The 21727-nt window shown below is 42.8% G+C and overlaps 1 protein-coding gene across 6 annotated transcripts in view; it reads left to right on the plus strand.

Annotated features, from left to right (window-relative positions):
* FYN (FYN proto-oncogene, Src family tyrosine kinase) overlaps positions 1–21727 on the plus strand; it is a 267959-nt gene that overhangs the window by 70608 nt on the left and 175624 nt on the right. The window lies entirely within an intron of this gene.

A 21727-nucleotide genomic window follows, 5' to 3' on the forward strand; every position in this document is an offset into this window, starting at 1 on the left:
GCTCCCTTTCACTTCTACAGGCTTGGAGGGGTGGAAAACACCTCCCTCCCCTTCCACCCACCCAAGTTTCCAATAGCATCTCCTTAAAGTTGCTCTTTCTTTCTGACCCCATTCTCCGCCCTCTCCTTCCCAGAGGTCCCCCGTCCCCCTCAAACTTCCAGGATCGCCATCCAGACTGCTCACCTCCCCTTGTCTCCAGATCAATCAGCAAAAATCAGAGTTTTTGCTTTGGGAAGCCCTTTGGAAGAAATCTGGGAAACTGAGAATGCCTGCTGCCATGAGAAGCAGTATATGATAGAGAGCATACGGTACGATAGATGAGGGAAGGGGCTTGGCTGGTATTTGCAGGGGACACTCAGTGTGAGTGCATATGAGAGAAGGAACCTGGAATTAGCCGTCTCATCTCCCCTCCACTGCACCTCCCGATTTTCTATATTCCCTCTTGGTCTTCCAAGTGAAAACTGCGCCTCTTCTAAAAAAAAAAAAAAATTCCTCCTTTATAAGCTGTATAATGTTTAGAGCTTTTCCTAGGATCAGCTTTGCATAATTCCTTAGAACCCTTTCAATTGTACGCTTCTCAAAGGCAACATTACATTTTCTATCTAATATGTCACTAAACCAGGCCTCCCCTGCAACCCGCTGTCCAATAAATAATACAAGTCTAGCCCAGGAAGTAGAAAATCGAATCAAGAAGGCTCGACTAGCCTTTGGGAGGTGGACAGAAGGTGGGTGCTGAGATTCAGGCCAGTGCTGAGGTCACTGAAGCTCTATCAAACATTATCAGTGTGTGCACCATCAAGACCAGTGCCTGATTGGCAAACCTGTATACATCTTGTGTATGCAAATAGTCCCTCCTGCTGCCTTGTAACATTTCCTACCACTTCCATTTCTCTCTTTCGATGTCATGATCTTGCCAAAGCCTCTAACTGGTGCCCTCCAAGCTAATTGATCCATTTTCACCTAGGAGGATGTGGGTAAGAAAGAGGGGAAGAAACCCAGAATGAAAAAGTAGTTTCTGCTTGCTTGGCTTCTAATAGGAATAGGCATGGTTAATTGGTGTTCTTCTGAGAGATCAACTTTGGGGGAAAGGACCTGTGAACTAAATACCAACAGAGGAACTACTGAGGAACTACTAGAGAAGCAGTGTGGCTAGGGGAAAGAACACGGGCCTGGGAGTCAAATAACCTGGGTTCAAATCTCAGCTCTGCACTTGGTTGCTGTGTGACCTTGGACAAGTCACTTTAGCTTCTCTGAGCCTGTTACCTCATCTGTACAATGGGGATTCAATGCCTGTTTTCCTTCCTATTTAGGCTGTGCGCACCATTTGGGACCTGATGATATTTTATCTACCCCAGCGCTTAGTACAGTGCTTGACATGTAGTAAGTGCTTAACAAAACTTAGTAATAGTAGTAGTAGTAGTAGTAGTAGTAGTAGTAGTAGTAGTATAGTAAATTCCCAATCAAATATAGATGATCTCCTGAATCCTAAAATTCTATTAGTAGTCGTTGCAGTAGTAATAATAATAATAATAATTGTTATTATGATACCTATTAAGTGCGTACTATGTGCCAAGCACTGTTTTAAGCACCTGAGGTAGATACAAGTTAATCAGGTTGGTTACAGTCCATGTCCCATTTGGGGCTCACACTCTTAACCCCACTTTTTCCAGAGGTGGTAACGAGGCCTCGAGAAGTTAAATGACTTGCTCAAGGTCACATGGCACCTGGCAGAGCCAGGATTAGAACCCAGGGTCTTCTGACTCCCAGGCCCATACTCTTATCTACTAAGTTATGCTGCTTTTCAGTGGTACCCACATACATTACAATTCTCTGTTGACATTTTCAGTATATAGAAAGCCAGATGCTGATGCTGTTAAAATATTCAAAATCATCTGTTAACTAGTTTTCTGTGGCCAGATAGTCAGGCAGGGATTGGAGGGGCGGAGGTTGGGGGGTGGGGGTGGGGAAAGGTGTTGGTGCATAATAATTGTGGTATTTATTAAGCACTTATTGTGTGCCAGGCATTGTTCTAAACGCTGGGGTAGAAGCAAGATCTTAGGATTAGATGCAGTCCCTGCATCTATATATATATATCTACATATATATTAGAATGCTCAGAATATTGGGTACTGGGGCAAGCCCTCCAAACTTTCCAGCCGAAAGCTAGAAACTCGAAAACATAGATCATTCCAAGCATTCAAGTAGGAAAATGCAAATTCTGCAAGCGTGGAAAAAATGGAGCCATCTTTGTGAGTTTGAAGTTATTAATACCATGGTTGAAACAGCTGCATGGTTTTAATAAGTAGATTGTCATGAATATATCCTTTTAACACACACACTTAGTGTTAAAGAATTTTAAAAGCGAGTAGTAACCCATGAAAAAATATTCACACATGCCGGTCTCCAGTATAAATACTTTACTTGTGTATAGTGCCTTTCATCCAAAAGTCATAAAGTGTTTTATGGCATCAGTTATTTCTCAAAATACCATTGTCAGCTAGTTGATAGTCCATTTTGTAGAAGAAGAATTTGACTACTGCTAAGTTAAGTGATTTGAATTAACTAGGACATTAAATGGAAGTTCTGCCTTCTACTTTTGTAATCTGTTCTGTAATCTTATAACCTCATTTAACCTCCTTGTGCGCATCGTGCTGTTAGTCTGCAATACGGATCCAAGCCATTTCTGAAGTGCATAAGGATATGGTTCTAAATTTTCCATTTCTTAACTGATTTTTGTAATTCCCAGGAAAATGAAAAAAAAAGAGAACTCCACCTGAAATATTCCAACAGAACACAAATTTTACCACTTGATCTCAGCCAAAAGTTTTAAAATGAGATCTTTTGGTGAGTGTATCTGATCCACACAATAGCAAACTAACGTTTTCTGGAGGGAAACAAATCATTTGGTATGGTGGATATGTGGGAACTAGTCCTATTCTTTGTTTCCACCTATGCCGAGGGGAATTCTCCAGACAAGCCACCTGTCTGGCTGACTCCCAATCACCTCCTGTCTGGATGTCAGTGAATAGCTGCCCCACTGCTTATCTTTTGCATATCCTGTAGCTCTCTTTAGATCAACATTACTGAGGTGAAAAAAAAATATTTTCAAGGCAGCTCAATTTAACTGTGGAGGCAGACTAGTTGCCATATAAAATGCAATGTGTTATTTGTTTTGTTTTGTTTTTATGGTATTTATTAAGCGCTTACTATGTTCCAAGCACTGGGGTAGATACAGGCTAGTCAAGTTGGACACAATCCTTGACCCACATGGGTCTCACAGTCTAAATTGGAGGAAGGATGATTTTAATCCCCATTTCACAGATGAGGTAACTGAGACACAGAGAAGCCAAGTGATTTGCCCAAAGTCACACAACAGACAAGTGGAGTAACTGTCTACTGCTTGTTTACTTGTTTTGTTTTGTTGTCTGTCTCCCCCCTTCTAGATTGTGAGCCCGTTGTTGGGTAGGGATTGTCTCTGTTTGTTGCCGAACTGTACTTTCCAAGCGCTAGTACGGTGCTCTGCAAACAGTAAATGCTCAATAAATACGAATGGATGAATGAATGAATGAATGAACAAATTGGGATTAGAATCCAGGTCCTCTGATTTATAAGCCTGTGCTCTTTCCACTAGACCACAGGGCTTCGCACCTCTGCGTTATATCTTATCTTCAGACTCTGGGCCACCCTTGGTTATAATAGTAATGTTGGTATTTGTTAAGTGCTTACTATATGCGGAGCACTGTTCTAAGCGCTGGGGTAGATACAGAGTAATCAGGTTGTCCCAAGCTCACAGTCTCAATACCTATTTTACAGATGAGGTAACTGAGGCACTGAGAAATTAAGTGATTTGCCCAAAGTCACACAGCTGACAATCGGCTGAGGCGGGATTAGAACCCACGACCTCCGACTCCTAAACCCGGGTTCTTTCCACTAAGCCACGCTGCTTCTATATAGTTCTGGAGTGCAGATAGCTAGGTACCTCTTCTGGGAGGTGGCTTGGAAGCGGAGAAGGAGTAAATGTGACTCTTTTAGTTGTTCCTGTAAGGCTGACAATTAACACATTGAAAAATCCCTTCATATTGCCTCTTTCCCTTGAAACCATAACATTAACTCCACCCAGAGAGATTGCTTGAAACCAGAAAGATCACACTGTAAATCAGAGTCGCCTTTTTACTTGTCAACTGACCTGAATTTTAATGTCAGTCAATCCATGCTATACATTGCATGCTTCCTGGGGACAGAACACTGAACTAAGCACTTGGAAGAGCTCAATAGAATTAGTGGAGGGGGAGAAGTGCAAAGAGGGGAAGGTAAAGATGGAGAGCTGCCTCCAGCAGCCAGGATAACAAAGATTTTGGTCCCTCCCTATTAATAATAATAATGATGATGACATTTATCAAGCGGTTACTATGTGCAAAGCACTGTTCTAAGTGCTGGGGAGGTTACAAGGTGATCAGGTTGTCCCACGGGGGACGCTCACAGTCTTAATCCCCATTTTACAGGTGAGGTAACTGGGGCTCAGAGAATTTAGGTAACTTGCCCAAAGTCACACAGCTGACAAGTGGCGGAGCTGGGATTTGAACCCCTGACCTCTGACTCCAAAGCCCGTGCTCTTTCCACTGAGCCACACTGCTTGCCTGTTACCAAAGTTGGCAGCCTAGCTTGAGGCGGGAAATCCAAGGAGCTAAAACAGGACTTTCCTAGAGAGCCTTCTGAAGTTAGAGGCAGAATGGTCATTTCACTCAGGATCAGATGTATTTTTAAGATTTTTCCTTTCAAAAAATGTGTTTATGACTAGAATCACAGGGGGAAGATCCAACACCCAATGCCACCCTCCACTTGCAAGGAGAATGTTATGCGTACAGGAGTAAAATTTGGAAGCCATATAATAATAATAATAATTGTGGTATTTGTTTAGCGCTTATTATGTACCAGCACTATACACAGCACTGGGGTGGATGCAATCAAATTGGGTTGGACACAGTCCCTGTCCCATGTGGACAATCCTCATTTTCCAGATGAGGTAACTGAGGCACAAAGAAGTGAAGTGATTTGCCCAAGGTCACACAGCAGACAGCGGTGGAATTGGGATTAGAACCCATGACCTTCTGATTTCCAGGCCCGTGCTCTCCCTCTCCTGAACCCTTAAGAAGCAGCATGGCCTAGGGAATAGACCCCGGGCTTGGGAGTCATAAGGACCTGGGTTCTAATCTAGGCTCCTCCACTTATCCCCCACATGACCTTGGTCAAGTGGTTGTTGTTGTTTGTTAATGGCATTTTTTCTAGACTGTGAGCCCGTGGTTGGGTAGGGACCGTCTCTATATGTTGCCAACTTGTATTTCCCAAGCGCTTAGTACAGTGCTCTGCACACAGTGCCCAATAAATACGATTGAATGAATGAATGAATTTATTAAGTGCTTACTATGTGCAAAGCACTGTTCTAAGCGCTGGGGAGGTTACAAGGTGATCAGGTTGTATCCATGGGAGCTCACAGTCTTAATCCCCCATTTTACAGATGAGGTAACTGAGGCACAGAGAAGTTAAGTGACTTGCCCAAAGACATAAAACTGACAATTGGAGGAGCTGGGATTTGAACCCATGACCTCTCCCTCCAAAGCCTGGGCTCTTTCCACTGAGCCACGCTGTCCTCTGTGCCTCAGTTACCTCATCTGTAAAAAAACTGTGAGCCCCATGTGGGAAGGGACTGTGTCCAATCTGATTAGTCTGTTTCTTCCCTAATGCTCTGTAGAGTGCCAGACACATAGAAAGCACTTAACAAATACCATTCAAAAAAAATCCCTTCCAGGAAACCATGACAGCAGCTGGCATGCCTGACTGACAAGTATTATTTAGGGCTTTCTTAGCTCCCTGCTCTGACCTCTGCTCTCCCTGGACCCTAAGAGGTCCTGGGGAGTTGAAGTGGGTAAAGAGAGGATGTCAGCAGTCAGGTAGGCAGGCTTTAAGGCTAATCAGAAGGCAAGTCAGCGTGGCTCAGTGGAAAGAGCACGGGCTTTGGAGTCAGAGGTCATGGGTTCAAATCTCGGCTCCGCCACTTGTCAGCTATGTGACTTTGGGCAAGTCACTTAACTTCTCTGTGCCTCAGTTACCTCATCTGTAAAATGGGGATTAAGACTGTGAGCCCCCCGTGGGACAACCTGATCACCTTGTAACCTCCCCAGCACTTAGTACAGTGCTTTGCACATAGTAAGCACTTAATAAATGCCATTATTATTATTATTATTACAGCCACATTGGAAAAGCACTGGCAAAGTACTGATTGCAAATACCCCTTCTATTTCACTGGAAGCGCTTAGTACAGTGCTCTGCACACAGTAAGTGCTCAATAAATATGATGAATGAGTAAATGAAAGGGAGGTGTTCCCTCGTGTGTTTCTAAGAACAGTGTAGATTTGGCATCTTGAGGAGGAAACATATAAACTCAGTTCTGCCGGAGTGCTTGTTTCTACTACACGGTTTGGCTAGAAGACAGCAGCAGAATTGGGAATGTTTGTCCCACAGTGCACCTCTATCTCCGGATACAGCAGGATGCGGTGTCAGAAGAAACAGTTGTGTCTCCGAGTAGAGCTTCTAGTGCTGGTGGAGTACCGCATTGTGAGTTTTCGTTAATGCAGTTTTCTGCGAGGGTACATCCCCTGTGTTTTAGGAGGAATGGGTGCATTGATTCACGCTTTGCGGTGTCAGCACTGTGTTTAATTCTCCCCCACCAGTGTGGGAACAAGGTATCCTCCTGATCCTGGGAGGATAGGTGAGCCGCTGCTGTCCTTCCAGAGTTCTCCAAGGAACACTAAGCCTATACCCAGCTGCTACCGGAAAACCATTTAGTCACTGTTCCAGCTGCACTTCTAGCAGCACAGCTACTAAGAGAGAACCTTGTTTTAATGGCTAAAAATCTGCAAGCCGAGAAGATGACTCTAGGGAGAGTTTAGGAAAATCAGAGCTGCATATGTTGTCTTTGTCCTTCCCCACTCTGGGCCAAGGACCCAGTTGGGGTAATTTTGCTCTTAGGATAAATTTGGGGTAATATTGCTCGTGTCCCCGCGGGAAAGGTGGAAAGGGTGGAAGCATTTCCCTAGTCATCATCATCAGTTCTGCACCCTCAGATCGGTTCCTTACAATCTATATTTCCTCTAGACTGTAACTCCTTTTTCCCCCCTTTTTTAATGGTATTAAGTGTTTACTATGTGCCTGGCACTGTTCTAAGTGCAGGGATACTTACAAGGTAAACAGGTCCAACATGGGGCTCGCGGTCATAATCCTGATTTTACAAATGAAGTAACTGAGGCACAGAGAAGTGAAGTGATTTGCCCAAGGTCACACAGCAAACAAGTGGCGAAGCTGGTTTAGAACCCAGGTCCTTCTGACTCCTAGGCCTGTGCTGTAGCCACTAGGCTTGCTTCTTCTTTCCTTGAGGGCTGGAACCATGTCTACCAACTCTGTGGTATCTTACTCCCCCTAGCACTTAGTACAGTGCTCCACATATGAAAGAGTGCAATAAATACCAATGATTGAATGATGATTGATTGATGTCTCCCTATTCCTCCTCTTTTCCCCGTCCTTCTCTACCTCCTTGGGAAGAGAATGGCGGTCAGCAAAGCTATCTAAATTTTAAATAGTTATGAATACTTCAAAAATTACATAATCACATACCCAGATATTCTTCTGACATCCCATCACCTTATTAATTTAAATGGAAATTTTAGAATGTAGAATTTCCCAGAAATTAATAATAATAATAAATGCTTAATTATGGTATTTATTGTTTACTATGTGCCAGGCACTGTACTAAGCTCTGAATAATTATGGTACTTGCCAAACATTTACTATGTGCCAAGCACTGTTCTAATCACTGGGATAGGTTGGACACAGTCCCTGTCCCACATAGAGCTTACACTCTTAATCCCCATTTTACAGATGAGGCAACTGAGGCACAGAGAAGTGAAGTGAATTGCCCATGCAATCAACAGTGAGCACACAGAGGGAGAAGAACACTGTACTAAGCACTTGGGAGAGCACGACAGAATCTGAATACATCATGGCTGCCCTGAAAGAGCTTATAGGAAGGCCCATTGATTAGTCTGGGGAAGGTGGTCCCAGAGGAGTTATGGAGATGGAACAAATCTACTCCAAGAGGCCATCTCCATCTAAGTCCTCATTTCCCCTATTCCCTTTCCTCTCTGCATCACCCTTACACTTGGATTTATATCCTTTATTCACCCCACCCTCAGACCTACAGCACTTACGTACACATGAGAAGCAGCGTGGGCTAGTGGAATGAGCACGGGCCTGGAGTCAGAGGAATTCTCAACCTGGCTCCACCACTTGTCAGCTGTGTGACCTTGGTCTAGTCACTTAAATTCTCTGTGCCGCAGCTCCCTCTTCTGTAAAATCATCATCAGTGGTGTTTATTGAGTGCTTGCTGTGTGCAGAGCAATGAATTTAGCACGTGGGAGAGTACAATACAGCAGAGTTGTTGGAAACATTTCCTTCCCACATCAAGCTTAGAGGGGATTAAGACTCTGAGCCCCATGTGGGACAGGGACTGTGTCCAACGTGATTGTGTTGTATCTACCCCAGTGCTTAGAACAGTGCTTGACATACAGTGAGCACTTAATAAATACCATAGAAAAAATATCCATAGTCTTAATATACGTCTCCCTCTCTAGACTGTAAATTCATTGAGGGCAGGGAATGTGTCTGCCAATTTTGTTATATTGTACTCTCCCAAGTGCTTAGTACTGTGCTCTGCACACAGTAAGTGCTCAATACATATGATGGATTGACTGAAACTAAACTGTGGAGGAACATGGAGGGAGTTGGAGGAGAGGATGTATCACCCATTGATACTATTATAGTGCAGGGGATTGGTCATTTTTCCTTTTGGGAATAATAGTAGTAGTAATAATAATAGTATTTATTAAGTGCTTTTTGTGTGCAGAGCATTGTACTAAGGACTGGAAAAGGGTGTACAAGTGGGATAAAAAATGTTATTAATTGAACCCCTGGAACATACAGGAGGCCCTGCTGGCTGTAGAAGTTTCAGTTGTGGGGAAAAGACAGTTTATGAGACTTGTAGTTGATTGTAGTAACAATATTGTGGAGAAATTTACAGTTACGTGTATGAGTGACTCTGAAATTCCCTAGCCTCCTCTGGTTGGGCATCCAGAGGTGAGGGGTGTTAGGTTGTGTGATTCAGTCATGACGGGAGGGGTTTCCCTTGCCAGTGGACTGAATCCTTTTCGTATTGTTGAGAGGCTTCCAGTACCCAAATAATCACTTCATGTCTGCTATGTGACCTTGGGTAAGTCACTTAACATCTCTGGTCCTCAGTCGCCTTGTCTGTAAAGTGGGGATTAAGAGTGTGAACCCCATGTGGGACAGGCACTGTGTCCAACCTGATTAACTTGTATCCACCCCACTGTTTAGAACAGTGCTTGGCACATGGTAAGCACTTAACAATTATAATTAATATTATTATTAGAATTACAAATTCATTGAGTGCTTACTTTGTGCATAGCACTGTACTAAGCACTTGGGAGAGTACAGTGCAACAGAGTTGGTAGACATGGGCCTGGGAGTCAGAAGTACCTGGGTTCTAATTCCAACCCCCACACTTGTCTGCTGTGCAAGTAAAAGGAGGATTAAGACTGTGAGCCCATGTGGGACATGGGCAGTGTCCAACCTGAGTAGCTTGTATCTACCCCAGCACTTAGTACAGTCCTTGACATATAATATGCACTTAACAAATGTGATTAAAAAAAAATAGCACAGTCTTTCAGATTTAAAGTTGGCCACTCTTTTCTCACTACCAAGCTGCTCACATAATGAGCTGCAATACAGCAGAGTTTATAGACATTCCCTGCCCACAACGAGCTTACAGTGTAGAGGAGGATACAGTTATTGATATAAATAAAGGAATTATGGATATATACATAAGTGCTGTGGGCGGAGGGAGGGTGTATAAAGGATGTAAATCTAAGAGCAAAGGTGAATAAATAGCTCAAGATGCATCACTTCAGCTTTTGAACATTCAAGGGCAAAAGTCTCTTTTCAAGTTCACTGTGTTTATTAGAAGCTTGTGATATAAGCTATGAATTTGCACTTGGGACATTGGTCAGTGACATCACTGCTGTATACAGTTTGCAACAGTCATGCTTCCTGAAACTCCTTAAACGTGGGAAACTACTTTGGGGAGGATGAAGGGCATTTATAGGGAAGAGTACATTTCCCTAACAGTCTTTTCATGTGGTTTGTGCCATTCCTCTCCATAGAGATGCTTTTCGGTTGTTTGCTAGAGAAGTTCAGAATTTTAAAACTAAACAATTTTACATCTTCTAAAGCCCACATTGAAACAACCTAAAGTAAGCAGACTTTAATCCAAAGATGCAGAAAAGTTGCCCTAAAATTGTTTTTTCTTGGTAATGCTACATTTTAGCTCTTTGTAACAGGAATGAATTTATACTTATCAGATGGTTGGCATTTTATTCAGTTGACACAGTTAAAGTACAAGTTAGGATAATATGACATTCCTTGCCAAGCAGTTTCAAATTTGTCACCTTTAGGTGTGCAGAGGGAAGATAATTTAACAAGTACTGTATGTCATTTGAACATTCCCCATCCCCACCAATATCTCCTCTCATGACACTGGGCAGAAAACCTTGCAAAATATAATAATAATAATGATAGCATTTGTTAAGCGCTTACTATGTGCCAAGCACTGTTCTAGAGCTGGATATTATCTTTCTTTGCTGAACAACAGGTAGTAAAGAATGGAGACTATAAAATAGTGAAGAAATTGTTTTTCATAAATTACTTTCCTAAATTGCATTGCCAGATTGGGTGTATAAAATATCAACCTGTAGCTTGACAATTGTTTAACTTGAAAAACTAAAGCAGTGGTCCCTCAGAAATAGAAATTTGCCTTTTTGAAATTGTTTCAGAGTTATTTTCCAGGACAGAGATTACCAGTAGGTTAAAACTCATTTTGAAATCTATATAATGAGCAGAAAAGTATTTGAAATCGGAGAATGATAAACACAGAATATATGGTGGTTTATAAATACCTTTAATGGGGTGCAATACATGTATCCACCAAGAGGGTTTGGGATTTAAAGAAAAAAACAAAACAAACCACCTTTCTAAGAATAGCCTTCTGAGTGCTTTTAAAACACAACCGTGGAACTTCGGTAATTGTACAAATTGTACAATTTGGTTGAAAGTAGAGGGAAGTTGTATTGTACTTGAGCTGATCTGGGAGTAATATGAACAATAGTTCTAACGGGTGGAGCATGTCAGAGAAACTAAAAACACTTTACTGAATTCATTCGTTTTCGTGGCTACAGTTGGAGGAAGCAGATTGGGGCACCCTCTTCCATTTGTCCCTAAGCCTTCCAGTTTCCTGGCAGGGAGGAAATCTTCAGTCATTTTGGTGGTTTGAGTTTTTCCATGGCTCTTTCTCCTCAGTTCACACCAGATTTACCAAACTGCTGAAGTCGGCTGGTGAAACAATTTTTCCGTAAGTTTCAAACTCCATGAATAGTAAGAAAGTGTAGATTGGCATGAAACTATTGGAGCTAAGCCTCTTCTCTAAACTTAGCTTTTCATACGTGCACTGAAATAAAACAGTGATAGGGATATCTAATTTTTAAACAACATGAAAGTTGCCCCTTTCAGCACTTGAATCGATAAGATTCACCTGTATTCAAAAGCTCCATGTTTTTGTTTGTTTGTTTTTTGCTCTTAATGGTATTTGTTAAGCACTTACTATGTGCCAGGTACTGTTCTAACCACTGGGGTAGATACAAGTTAATCAGTTTGGACCTAGTCCTTGTCCCACATGGGGCTCACAGTCTTAATCTCCATTTTACAGATGAAGTAACTGAGGCACAGAGAAGTAAAGTGACTTCCCCAAGGTCACACAGAAAATGCGGCCGAGCGGTGCTTAGAACCCAGGTCATCTGACTCCAGGCCTCTACTCTTTCCATTAGGCAACACTGCTTCTCAGCTTTGTTCTCAGAGACCAGATTGTGGAAAAGTGTCAGTCTGACTTAAGGCAGTTCATTGTTGCTTTTTTTAAAAAAATTGGTATTCATTAAGCACTTACTATGTACCAGGCACTGTACAAAGTGCTGGGTACATACAGATTTATCGGTTGGACACAGTCCCTGTCCCACATGGGGCTCAAAGTTTTATTCCCCGTTATACAGAAGAAGTAACTGAGGCCCAGAGAAGTGAAGTGACTTGTCCAAGGTCACACAGCAGACAAATGGCAGAGTCGGGATTAGAACCCAGTTTATCTGATGCCCAGTCCCGTCTCTATCCACTAAACCATGCTTTTGTCCCGGTTCTGGTCATAGCTGGGTAACGTGGGAAGACTTCCCCTGCACTTTATAGTATACTCTATCCTTGCCCGTGGCAGCAGGACTGGCAGAGACAAAAAGGTGGAAGTGGTGCCACGCTAGCCACCAGCACTCTGATCGATTTCTCAGTGTGGATGCTTGGGCCTAACTTGTCAAGACTGAGGCTCTTGCGTCCCGAGGGCCTCTGTCACCCCATTTCTTACTTTTCTGCTGAAGGGAACTTGGTGCTGCTACTTTATTTGGGTGGGCTTGGCTGGCTCTGACTGATTAGGACAGCAGAGTATTATAAACTGGGATTGAGTCAGGCCAAAGCATTCTGTTGGGCCAAAGATAAGCAGAAAATGTAAAGGAAGGAAAGGGAGAGAGGTGGAGAGGGAAAGGGAGAAAGAAGAGAAGATGGAGATGATTCGGAAGAAGGGGGGGAAGAGGATTGTAAGCTCCTTGAGGGCAGGGGTCATTACTATAATAATAATAATGACATTTGTTAAGCGCTTTCTTTGTGCAAAGCACCGTTATAAGTGCTGAGGAGGTTACAAGGTGATCAGGTTGTCCCACGTGGGACTCACAGTCTTAACCTCCATTTTACAGATGAGGTAACTGAGGCACAGAGAAGTGAAGTGACTTGCCCAAAGTCACACAGCTGACAAGTGGCAGAGCTGGGATTTGAACCCATGACCTCTGACTCCAAAGCCCGTGCTTTTTCTACTAAGCCACGCTGCTTCTCTACCTGCTAACGCTGTAGTCTATCATCTGCAGTAGGTTCAACACCATAACAGCATTACTATTATTATATGCTAAGCATTATACTAAGCACTGGGGAGATAAGATTATTCGGTTCTACACAGGGCTCACAGTCTAAACAGGGATTGTATCCTCATTTTTCAGATGAGGGAACTGGGACCCAGAGAGTGAAGTGACTTGCCCAAGGTCACATAGCAAGCAAGTGACTGAACTGGGATTAGAACCCAGGTCCTTTGACTCCCAGGCTCTTTCCACTAGGCCAGGCTGCTTCTGTAGTGATTGAAAAGGGAGCAGCAGGAAAGAAAAGGAAGTGGGTGAGACATTCCCAGGACAGAGCTGGACAGAAGCAAATGATGTATCTCACGTCCTCTTCTACTGCTCTGCTTGACGCCACACCAAAAACGTCTGTGGGTGTGAGTCTCCCTTGGCCCTACTGTCATCACGCTGCCGTTGTCTGTTGCGAAGCAGCTTGGCAGCCTTTCTCTGGGGCCAGCGGAGATCGGAAATGGAGCCGGAACAGGGAGCCATCAGCAGGGCCTGGAGCTCTAACCCACTGTCTCCCACTGTTTCCATTTGACTTGATGCCACAGCCAGCTTCCTGGAATGTTCCCTTCTTCCACTGCCGTAAGGCCAAAATAGACCTTGGCCTTTTCGGCCAGCATTCTACCCGGTGGAGAGATGGATGGCAGATCTATTGGGCTTGATATGTCTGATCGTGGTAAACACGTCCAGCATTTGAGAATATTGTCAGACAGAAGGGGAAATATAAAAATGTGTGAAATTTCATAGTCAAACTAATCATAAGTACTTTCTTTCATGCCTTTGCCTGAATTTTCAAATTTTAGAGTTTGGTTGTTCTAACGTGTATGATGCCCAACCTGATGAATGTGCTGCTCTCAGAAGGCTGACATAGACACAACTTCCAGCCTTATTCCAGCCTCAGTTACCTCACCTGTAAAATGGGTATTAAGACTGTGAGCCCCACATGGGACAACCAGATCATCTTGTATCCCCCCGCCAGCACTTAGAACAGTGCTTTACACATAGTAAGCACTTAACAAATGCCATCATTATTGTTATTCCCCTCCTCTGTGCTTAAGCGGCTTAACGGATAGAGCACGGGCCTGGGAATCAGAGGACGTGGGTTCTAGTCCTGGCTCCACCACGTGTTTGCTGGGTGACCTTGGGTAAGTCACTTAACTTCTAGTGCTTTGCACATAGTAAGTGCTTAATAAATGCCATTATTATTATTATTATTATTATTATTATCAGTTACCTCATCTGTAAGATGGGAATTAAGAGTGTGAGCCCCATGTGGGATAGGAACTGTGTCCAACCTGATTAACATGTATCTACCCCAGTATTTAGAACAGTGCTTGGCATGTAGTAAGTGCTTAACAATTTCCATATTCATTATTATTATTATAGTTGTGGTATTTGTTAAGCACTTACTATCAGATCCATGGGGCTCACAGTCTAAGCAGGAGAGAGAACAAGTATTGACTCCCTATTTTGCAGATGAGGGAAGTGAGGCACAGAGAAATGAAATGACTTGCTCAAGGTTACAGAACAAGCAGTAATAGTAATTATGGTACTTGTAAAGCGTTTACTATGTGCCAAACACTGTTCTTAGCTCTGGCGTAGATGCAAGTTAGGTACGTGGCAGAGCTGGGATTAGAACCCATGACTATGACTCCCAGGCTTGTGCTGTTTCTACTAGGCCATGCTCTTTCTCTAATTGTAAAGTGTATTTAGTACACTTTTAATGTGTGTCAGGGCTATTCTGCTTCAGATGAAAAATTTGAAGAGGAAAAATACAGTACTTGAAAATGTTATAACACTTGGTTATGCAGTGCCTGCTGCATAGTAATCCCTTAACAAATACGATTTTACAAGGATGTGCCAAAAGTAAATTTAGAGCCTTCACCAAGAAATCTAGAACTTTGATCACCCCAAAAGAATCTTGTGAATTAATTTTTTGGTTTTTTCTTGGGTACTTTTGGAAGTCATTCAATTGGCTTAATACCCCTTTACCCCTTGTAAAATTAGAAACTGTAAAATGATTAGCTTAAGAAACACAGTAGCAGCCATTACCTTTTCAATTATAGTAAGCCCAGTGTATGCCACGGTTGCTCTTAATTTTGTTATTTTCATTTTATTCATTAAAATCTGGAGGGGTTCAGTTCTGTCACATTGTATTCTCAGTTTTCTTCTCAGATAGTAATGAAGTGTCTCAGAAAGTTCATACAAACTCCTACATTCAGTCACCACTTCAGTGGACCTTCATTTTCCAGTTTTGTTGAGGATGTTGAGTTTTTCTTTATTGAGCTTTTAATTGGTTAGGGAAAATAAAGTACAGATTTTATCTAAGGGCCCAATGCATTGTTGGTGTTAAGGACCCAATGCATAGTTGGCGTTGTTTTCTTTCCTTTGGGGGCATCTGTTTCCATTTGTGGTGCTTGCAGGGGAATTTTTCATTCCTTTGAAAAGAAAGTCGAAATCTCTTTACATTATTATAAGTAATTTCTTAAGGCTCCACCAAGACAGAGGAGTTTATTTGCTCCTTGATGTGTGCATAACTCCTAAAAAAAATAACAGCATTGTTAGACTCAAAGACCACGTAAACCCCATAATACAGGATCAGTGTTCTTCTCAGAAGCTTTTTAGCTTAGTAAAAATGACTCATATTTGGAGGACTTCAGTGAACATTCAAAATATTTTTGAAACTATTAAAATTAGCATAATTACAGAACACTTCATAGTATATGCACATTACAAGCCCTCTAATAGCATTGTAAGGTATCACCTGACTCAGGCTGGAATCTGCAATCTTTGCAGTGTACTAAATAGCTCACACAAACTGATCAGACCTAAGCAAAGGTCACTGACACTATAATTATTGTTTTGTGATATTTGTTAAGCACATTAAATTACATATCCATAATTTGTACATATCCCTACTTTATAAGATATCCATAATTTATTTATATTACTGTTGTCTCCCCCTTTAGACAGTAAGCTTGTTATGGGCAGGGAATGTGTCTACCATCTGTGTTGTATTGTACTCTCCCAAACACATAGTACAGTGTTCTGCACACAGCAAGTGCTCAGTAAAGACACCTGGTTGATTGATTGTTTGATGTACTATGTGCCAGGCATTGTTCTAAGTACTGGGGTAGATGCAAGCTAATCAGATTGGACCCAGTCCCTGTCCCACATGGAGCTCACAGTCTTAATCCCCATTTTACTGATGAAGCAACTGAGGCACAGAGAAGTTAAGTGACTTGCCTAAGGTCGTGCAACAGACAAGTGGTGGAGACAGGATTAGAACTCTGGTCATTCATTCATTCAGTCATATTTATTGAATGTGTACTGTGTGCAAAGCACTGTACTAAGCGCTTGGGAGAGTACACTACAACAATAAACAGACACATTCTCAGCCCCCAACGAACTCACAGTCCATAGGGGGAGACAGACATGAGTATATGTAAATAAAAAATAAATTAATAATAAAGAAGTCCTTCTAACTCCCAAGCCTCTGCTCTTTCCATTAGGCCACGCTGCTTCTCTGTACTGTTGGAAGATAGTTCATGGACGCACACCTCAGCCAACTAGTGTTTTGTTTTTGTTTTTTCCCCTTTAGGGATTTTGGGACATAAACGTATGCTGTAGAACCTAAGGTGGGAAGTAGAATAGGCCTTGGGTGAAACAGAAAAGGGAATACTGGCCAAACCCCAAGTTATAACCAAGTTATAGCTCCTTAGAAAATGGGGCTGAATCTAGAAAGGCAGTACTATGGGGAGATTTAGATGTTATGAATTAGGATCTATTCTTGCACATTTGGAAAAATAATTTAAAATTCCTTCATGTGCTATATAGTCTAATAATAAACGTCACTAAATGATTGTTTAATCTTGATCAAAGTTATCTTGATATCAAATCACTGAGTAATTATTATTATTACTACTACTAATAATAGCAGTAGTAATAATGGCATTTGTTAAGCGCTTACTATGTGCCAAGCGCTGTTCTAAGCGCTGATAGATACCGGTAAGCAGGTCATCCCACATGAGTCTCACAGTCTTAACCCCCATTTTACAGATGAGGTAACTGAGACACAGAGAAATTAAGTGACTTGCCCAAGGTCACACAGACCAGAATTAAAGAGTGATTATAAGTCTTTAGCAGGGGCTGCAGAAGTAGAAGCATGTTCTGCTGACTGACGTAGTGGCTTAGTAACTTTTATGAAGAAGCATCCTTCTTTCTTCTTAAAATACCTTGTAACTGGCAAACAGTCTCTTAACACTCTTCACACCTTTAAGCCCTGCTTCCTGTTTAGGGTCTCCTTCAGTCATATTTATAAGTTCATCTGCTTTTTTAAAAAATTGAAACAAAGCCTAAACGTTTACTGGGGGTTTGGATTTTCCTAACTTCATCCAAAATCCAAACTTCATCCATTTCGACAATCCTGTAGATTCTCAAAGTTGGGTGAGGTCATCGTCGGATAGCAGTTCCCTTGCGTGATGTGCACTTGTCTGTGAAGTTGCTTTCCCAGTTCAGCATCCTCTCGGTTTATCTGCTCAGAAGCCTGTTTACGGTATGTAGAATCAGACAGATGCCATAGAGTTACCTCCAAGATCCATTGTTTGGTCTCAGTGCAAATCACAAAGGTGCCTGGAGGTGATTTTCCTGGCTGGAATATCTGTGACAGGCATTTGCTTGAAGTAAATCCTTGGCTGGGATAATGAAGAGACAGTTCAGGCCTTTGGTTTGAGCGGGCCTCAGCCGGCTCCTCAAGCAGGTATTAAGTAGGGGAGAGAAAGTGGGTTTGATGTTGGAGGCAATTGGGAGATTAGGTGAAATGGAAAGTCAAAAATCTCTCTGTATCAGGTGACTTGGACGCACCTATATGTGGGTGTGGATGTATGTGAGTATTTACTAACCAGGATGCTGTATTGCTGGGCTGAGGGGTGTCACTAAAATGGTTGGGGGGGGGGGAGTAACTCCTAATAACCCTCTCCCTCCCCCACCTTATAGCCACTTTCCTTATTGGAAGAGCAAGTGAGGAGGGGGCTGGGAGGACTAGCGATGTCCTCAGGAAAGCACCCTAGGTTATGGCGGGAATCGTTCTCACTCCTGCCCTCCCCAGCCCCCACAGACAAAAAGCCTGGGCCCAGGAGCCAAGGTCACCCACAATTCCCTTTCATCCCCCAACTCGGGTTGATGGCACTTTAGGGAGTTCCAGGCCAGAGGAAAGACATGGGCAAGGCTTTGGTCATGAGATACATGAGATCAGGAAACAGTAGGTTGCCATTAGGGGAGCGAAATGAGAGAGTTGGGTTGTAGTAGGGAATCGGTGAGGTAGGAGGGGGAAGGTGATTGCGTGCTTTAAAAACCATGGTAGGGAGTTTCTGTGTGATGCGGAGGTAGATAGGCAATCACTTGGAGTTCTTGGGGGTTGAGAAAACATGGACTGAACATTTTTGTAGAAAATTGATCCAGTCAACAGAATGAGGTAAGGACTGGAGTACTTTCCAAGTGCTTAGTACAGTGCTCTGTGCTTACAGTGCTCTGTGCGCAGTAAGCACTCAATAAATATGAATGAATTAATGAATGATGATGATGGTGTTTAAGCGCTTACTATGTGTGAAGCACTGTTCTAAGTGCTGAATGACTGGAGAGGGGAGAAACAGGATGCAGGGAGTCAACGAGGAGGCTGATTCATTCAATCGTATTTATGGAGTGCTTACTGTGTGCAGAGCACTATACTAAGCACTTGCAGTTGTCAAGGTGGGACCCAGAACTGAGCCTTGAAGGACTCCCACAGTCAGAGGTTGGGAGGCAGAGGAGGAGCCCGAGGAAGAAAAGCAGCATTGCGTAGTGGATAGAGGGCAGGCCGTAGTACTTGGGTTCTAATCCTGACTCCTCCACTTGTCTATTGTGTGATTGTGGACAAGTCACTTAACTTCTCTGTGCCTCAGTAACCTCATCTGTAAAATGGGGATTAAGACCGTGAGTGCCATGTGAGACATGGACCATGTCCAACCTGTTGATCTGGCATCTATTTCTGCACTTACTATAGTGTCTGACAAACAGTAAGTGTTTAACAGATACCATTAAAATAAAAGAGAGACTGAGAAGGAGTAGCCAGAGAGATAGGAGGAAACCAAAGTTAGACAATGTATTAAGGAGAAGGGTATTGTCCATTCATTCATTCATTCAGTCGTATTTATTGAGTGCTTACTGTGTGCAGAGCACTGTACTAAGCGCTTGGGAAGTACAAGTTGTCCACAGTATCAAAGGAAGCTGAAAGTCAAGAAGGATGAGGATGGAGTAATGGCCATTGAATTTGGCAAGACGAAGATCATTGGTGACCTTAGAGAGGACAGTTTCCATGGACGAAAGGTGAAGGAAGCCAGATTGGCGGGGGTCAGAAGAGAACTGGAGGAGAGGACGTGGAAAACTCACTCGAGGCATTTGGAGAGGAGTGGTGGGAGGGAGATGGGGCAATAACTAGAGGGAGCTGTGGGCTCAAAGGAGGGTTTTTTCAGGACAGGGGTTACATGAACATGCATGAAAGTGGTGGGGAAGCAGCCATTGGAAAATAAATGGTTGAAGATGGCAGTAAAGGATGGGGGAAGTGTTTGTATAAGGTGTGAGGGAATGGAGGTCAGAGGTTCAGGGGGAGAGGGTAGGTTTTGAGAGCAGGTGGGAGATCACCTTTTGAGATACAGCCGGAAAATCCAGGCTAGTCATTGAAGAAGCAGGAGGAGCGGGAGACTGGAGATTTTAGGGAGATCTCATCTAATGTTTTCAGAGAAGTAGCATGGCTTAGTGGATAGAGCATGGGCCTGGGAGTCAGAAGGACCTGGGTTCTAATCGCGGCTCCACCACGTGTGTGATCTTGGGCAAGTCATTTCACTTCTCAGAACCTCAGTTACCTTATCTATAAAGTGGGGATCAAGACTGTGAGCCCCATGTGGGACAGGGACTATGTCCAACCTGCTTAATTTGTATCTACACCAGTGCTTAGAACAGCACTTGGCACATAGTAAGTGCTTAACAAGTATCATTAATGTTATCAATAAAATAGGTGGCCAGGTCATTAGGGGGAAGAGATGGAGGGGCTTGAGGTGAAAGTTAAAAGTTATGCACTTACTTTTGTGACGCACTGTATTAAGCCCTGAGATGGATACAAGATAATCTAGTTGGAAATAATAATAATAATAATAATAATAATAATAATAATAATAGTAGCATTTGTTAAGCTCTTACTATGTGCGAAGCACTGTTCTAAGTGCTGGGGAGGGTACAAGGTGATCACATTGTCCCACATGGGGCTCACAGTCTTAATCCCCATTTTACAGATGAGGTAACTGAGGCTCAGAGAAGTTGTGACTTGCCCAAGGTCACCCAGCAGACATGTGGGAGAACCGGTATTAGAACCCATGACCTCTGACTCCGAAGCCAGTGCTCTTTCCAATGAGCCATGCTGCTTCTCTCCCTATGGCCTCTGTCTCATATGAGGTGCATAGTCTAAATTGGAGAGAGGAGGGTTTAATTCCCATTTTACAGATGAGGTGACTGGGGCACAGAAAAGTTAAGTGACTTGCCCAAAGTCAACCAGCAGACAAGTGGGGGGAGCTGGGATTAGAACCCAGGTCTTCCCAGTTCCCAGCCTGTACTTTTTCCCCTGGACCCTATTGAACATTCACCCCACCTCCAAGCACTTGGAGTTGTATTTATTGAGTGCTTTCTGTGTACAGAGCTCTATACTAAGTGCTTGGGAGAATACAGTATAACAATATAACAGAGTTAACTCATACTCTCCCAAGCACTTAGTAGAGTGGGAAGCAGTGTGGCTTTGTGGATAGAGTACGGGCCTGGGAGTCAGAAGGACCTGGGCTCTAATCCTGGCTCTGCCACTTGTCTGTCATATGACCTTGGGCAAGTCACTTCACTTCTCTGTGCCTCAGTTACCTCATCTGTAAGACGGTGATTAAGACTGTGAGCCTCAATGTGGGACAGGGACTGTGTCCAACCTGATTTGTTTGTATCTACCCCAGTGCTCAGTATAGTGCTTGGCACGTAGTAAGAGTTTAGCAAATATCATTAATTTTTTTTTTAATTACTGACATAAATTGACTAAAGAAACCTTATTTTGCCTCACTTTTCTGCACACTTGCATAGTATCTCTAGTTGCTGGAAGAAGGCAGCCACTTTAATAATGCTAGGTCTTAAGATTCTATATTATATCTCATTTATTTTATTATCCTATCTACCCTCAAATGAAGAGAGACTAATTAAAAACAAAATTGTTAGGGGATGGGTTGTTTTTATTTGCCAGCCTATAATGTTCATTCTACCTAGGTAAAAGGGAACCTCCGGTGAAAACCTTAGACTAATAAAACCCACAAATCATCCTAAGGAAGGTGTAAGAGCAGCTCATGTTCAGTAATTTGAGTGCACCCTCCCTTTGGGTAATTTCAAGAAATAGATATTTGGCATTGTGTATATATACCTCTGAGATGAAGCTTATGTCTTTCAGAGAACCTCTGAATGTTTTTTAGAATATTTTCATCCAGTAAATTCTCCTTCCTTTACTAGAC

This window comes from Tachyglossus aculeatus, chromosome 19, assembly GCF_015852505.1.
Source record: "Tachyglossus aculeatus isolate mTacAcu1 chromosome 19, mTacAcu1.pri, whole genome shotgun sequence".
Taxonomy (NCBI): domain Eukaryota; kingdom Metazoa; phylum Chordata; class Mammalia; order Monotremata; family Tachyglossidae; genus Tachyglossus; species Tachyglossus aculeatus.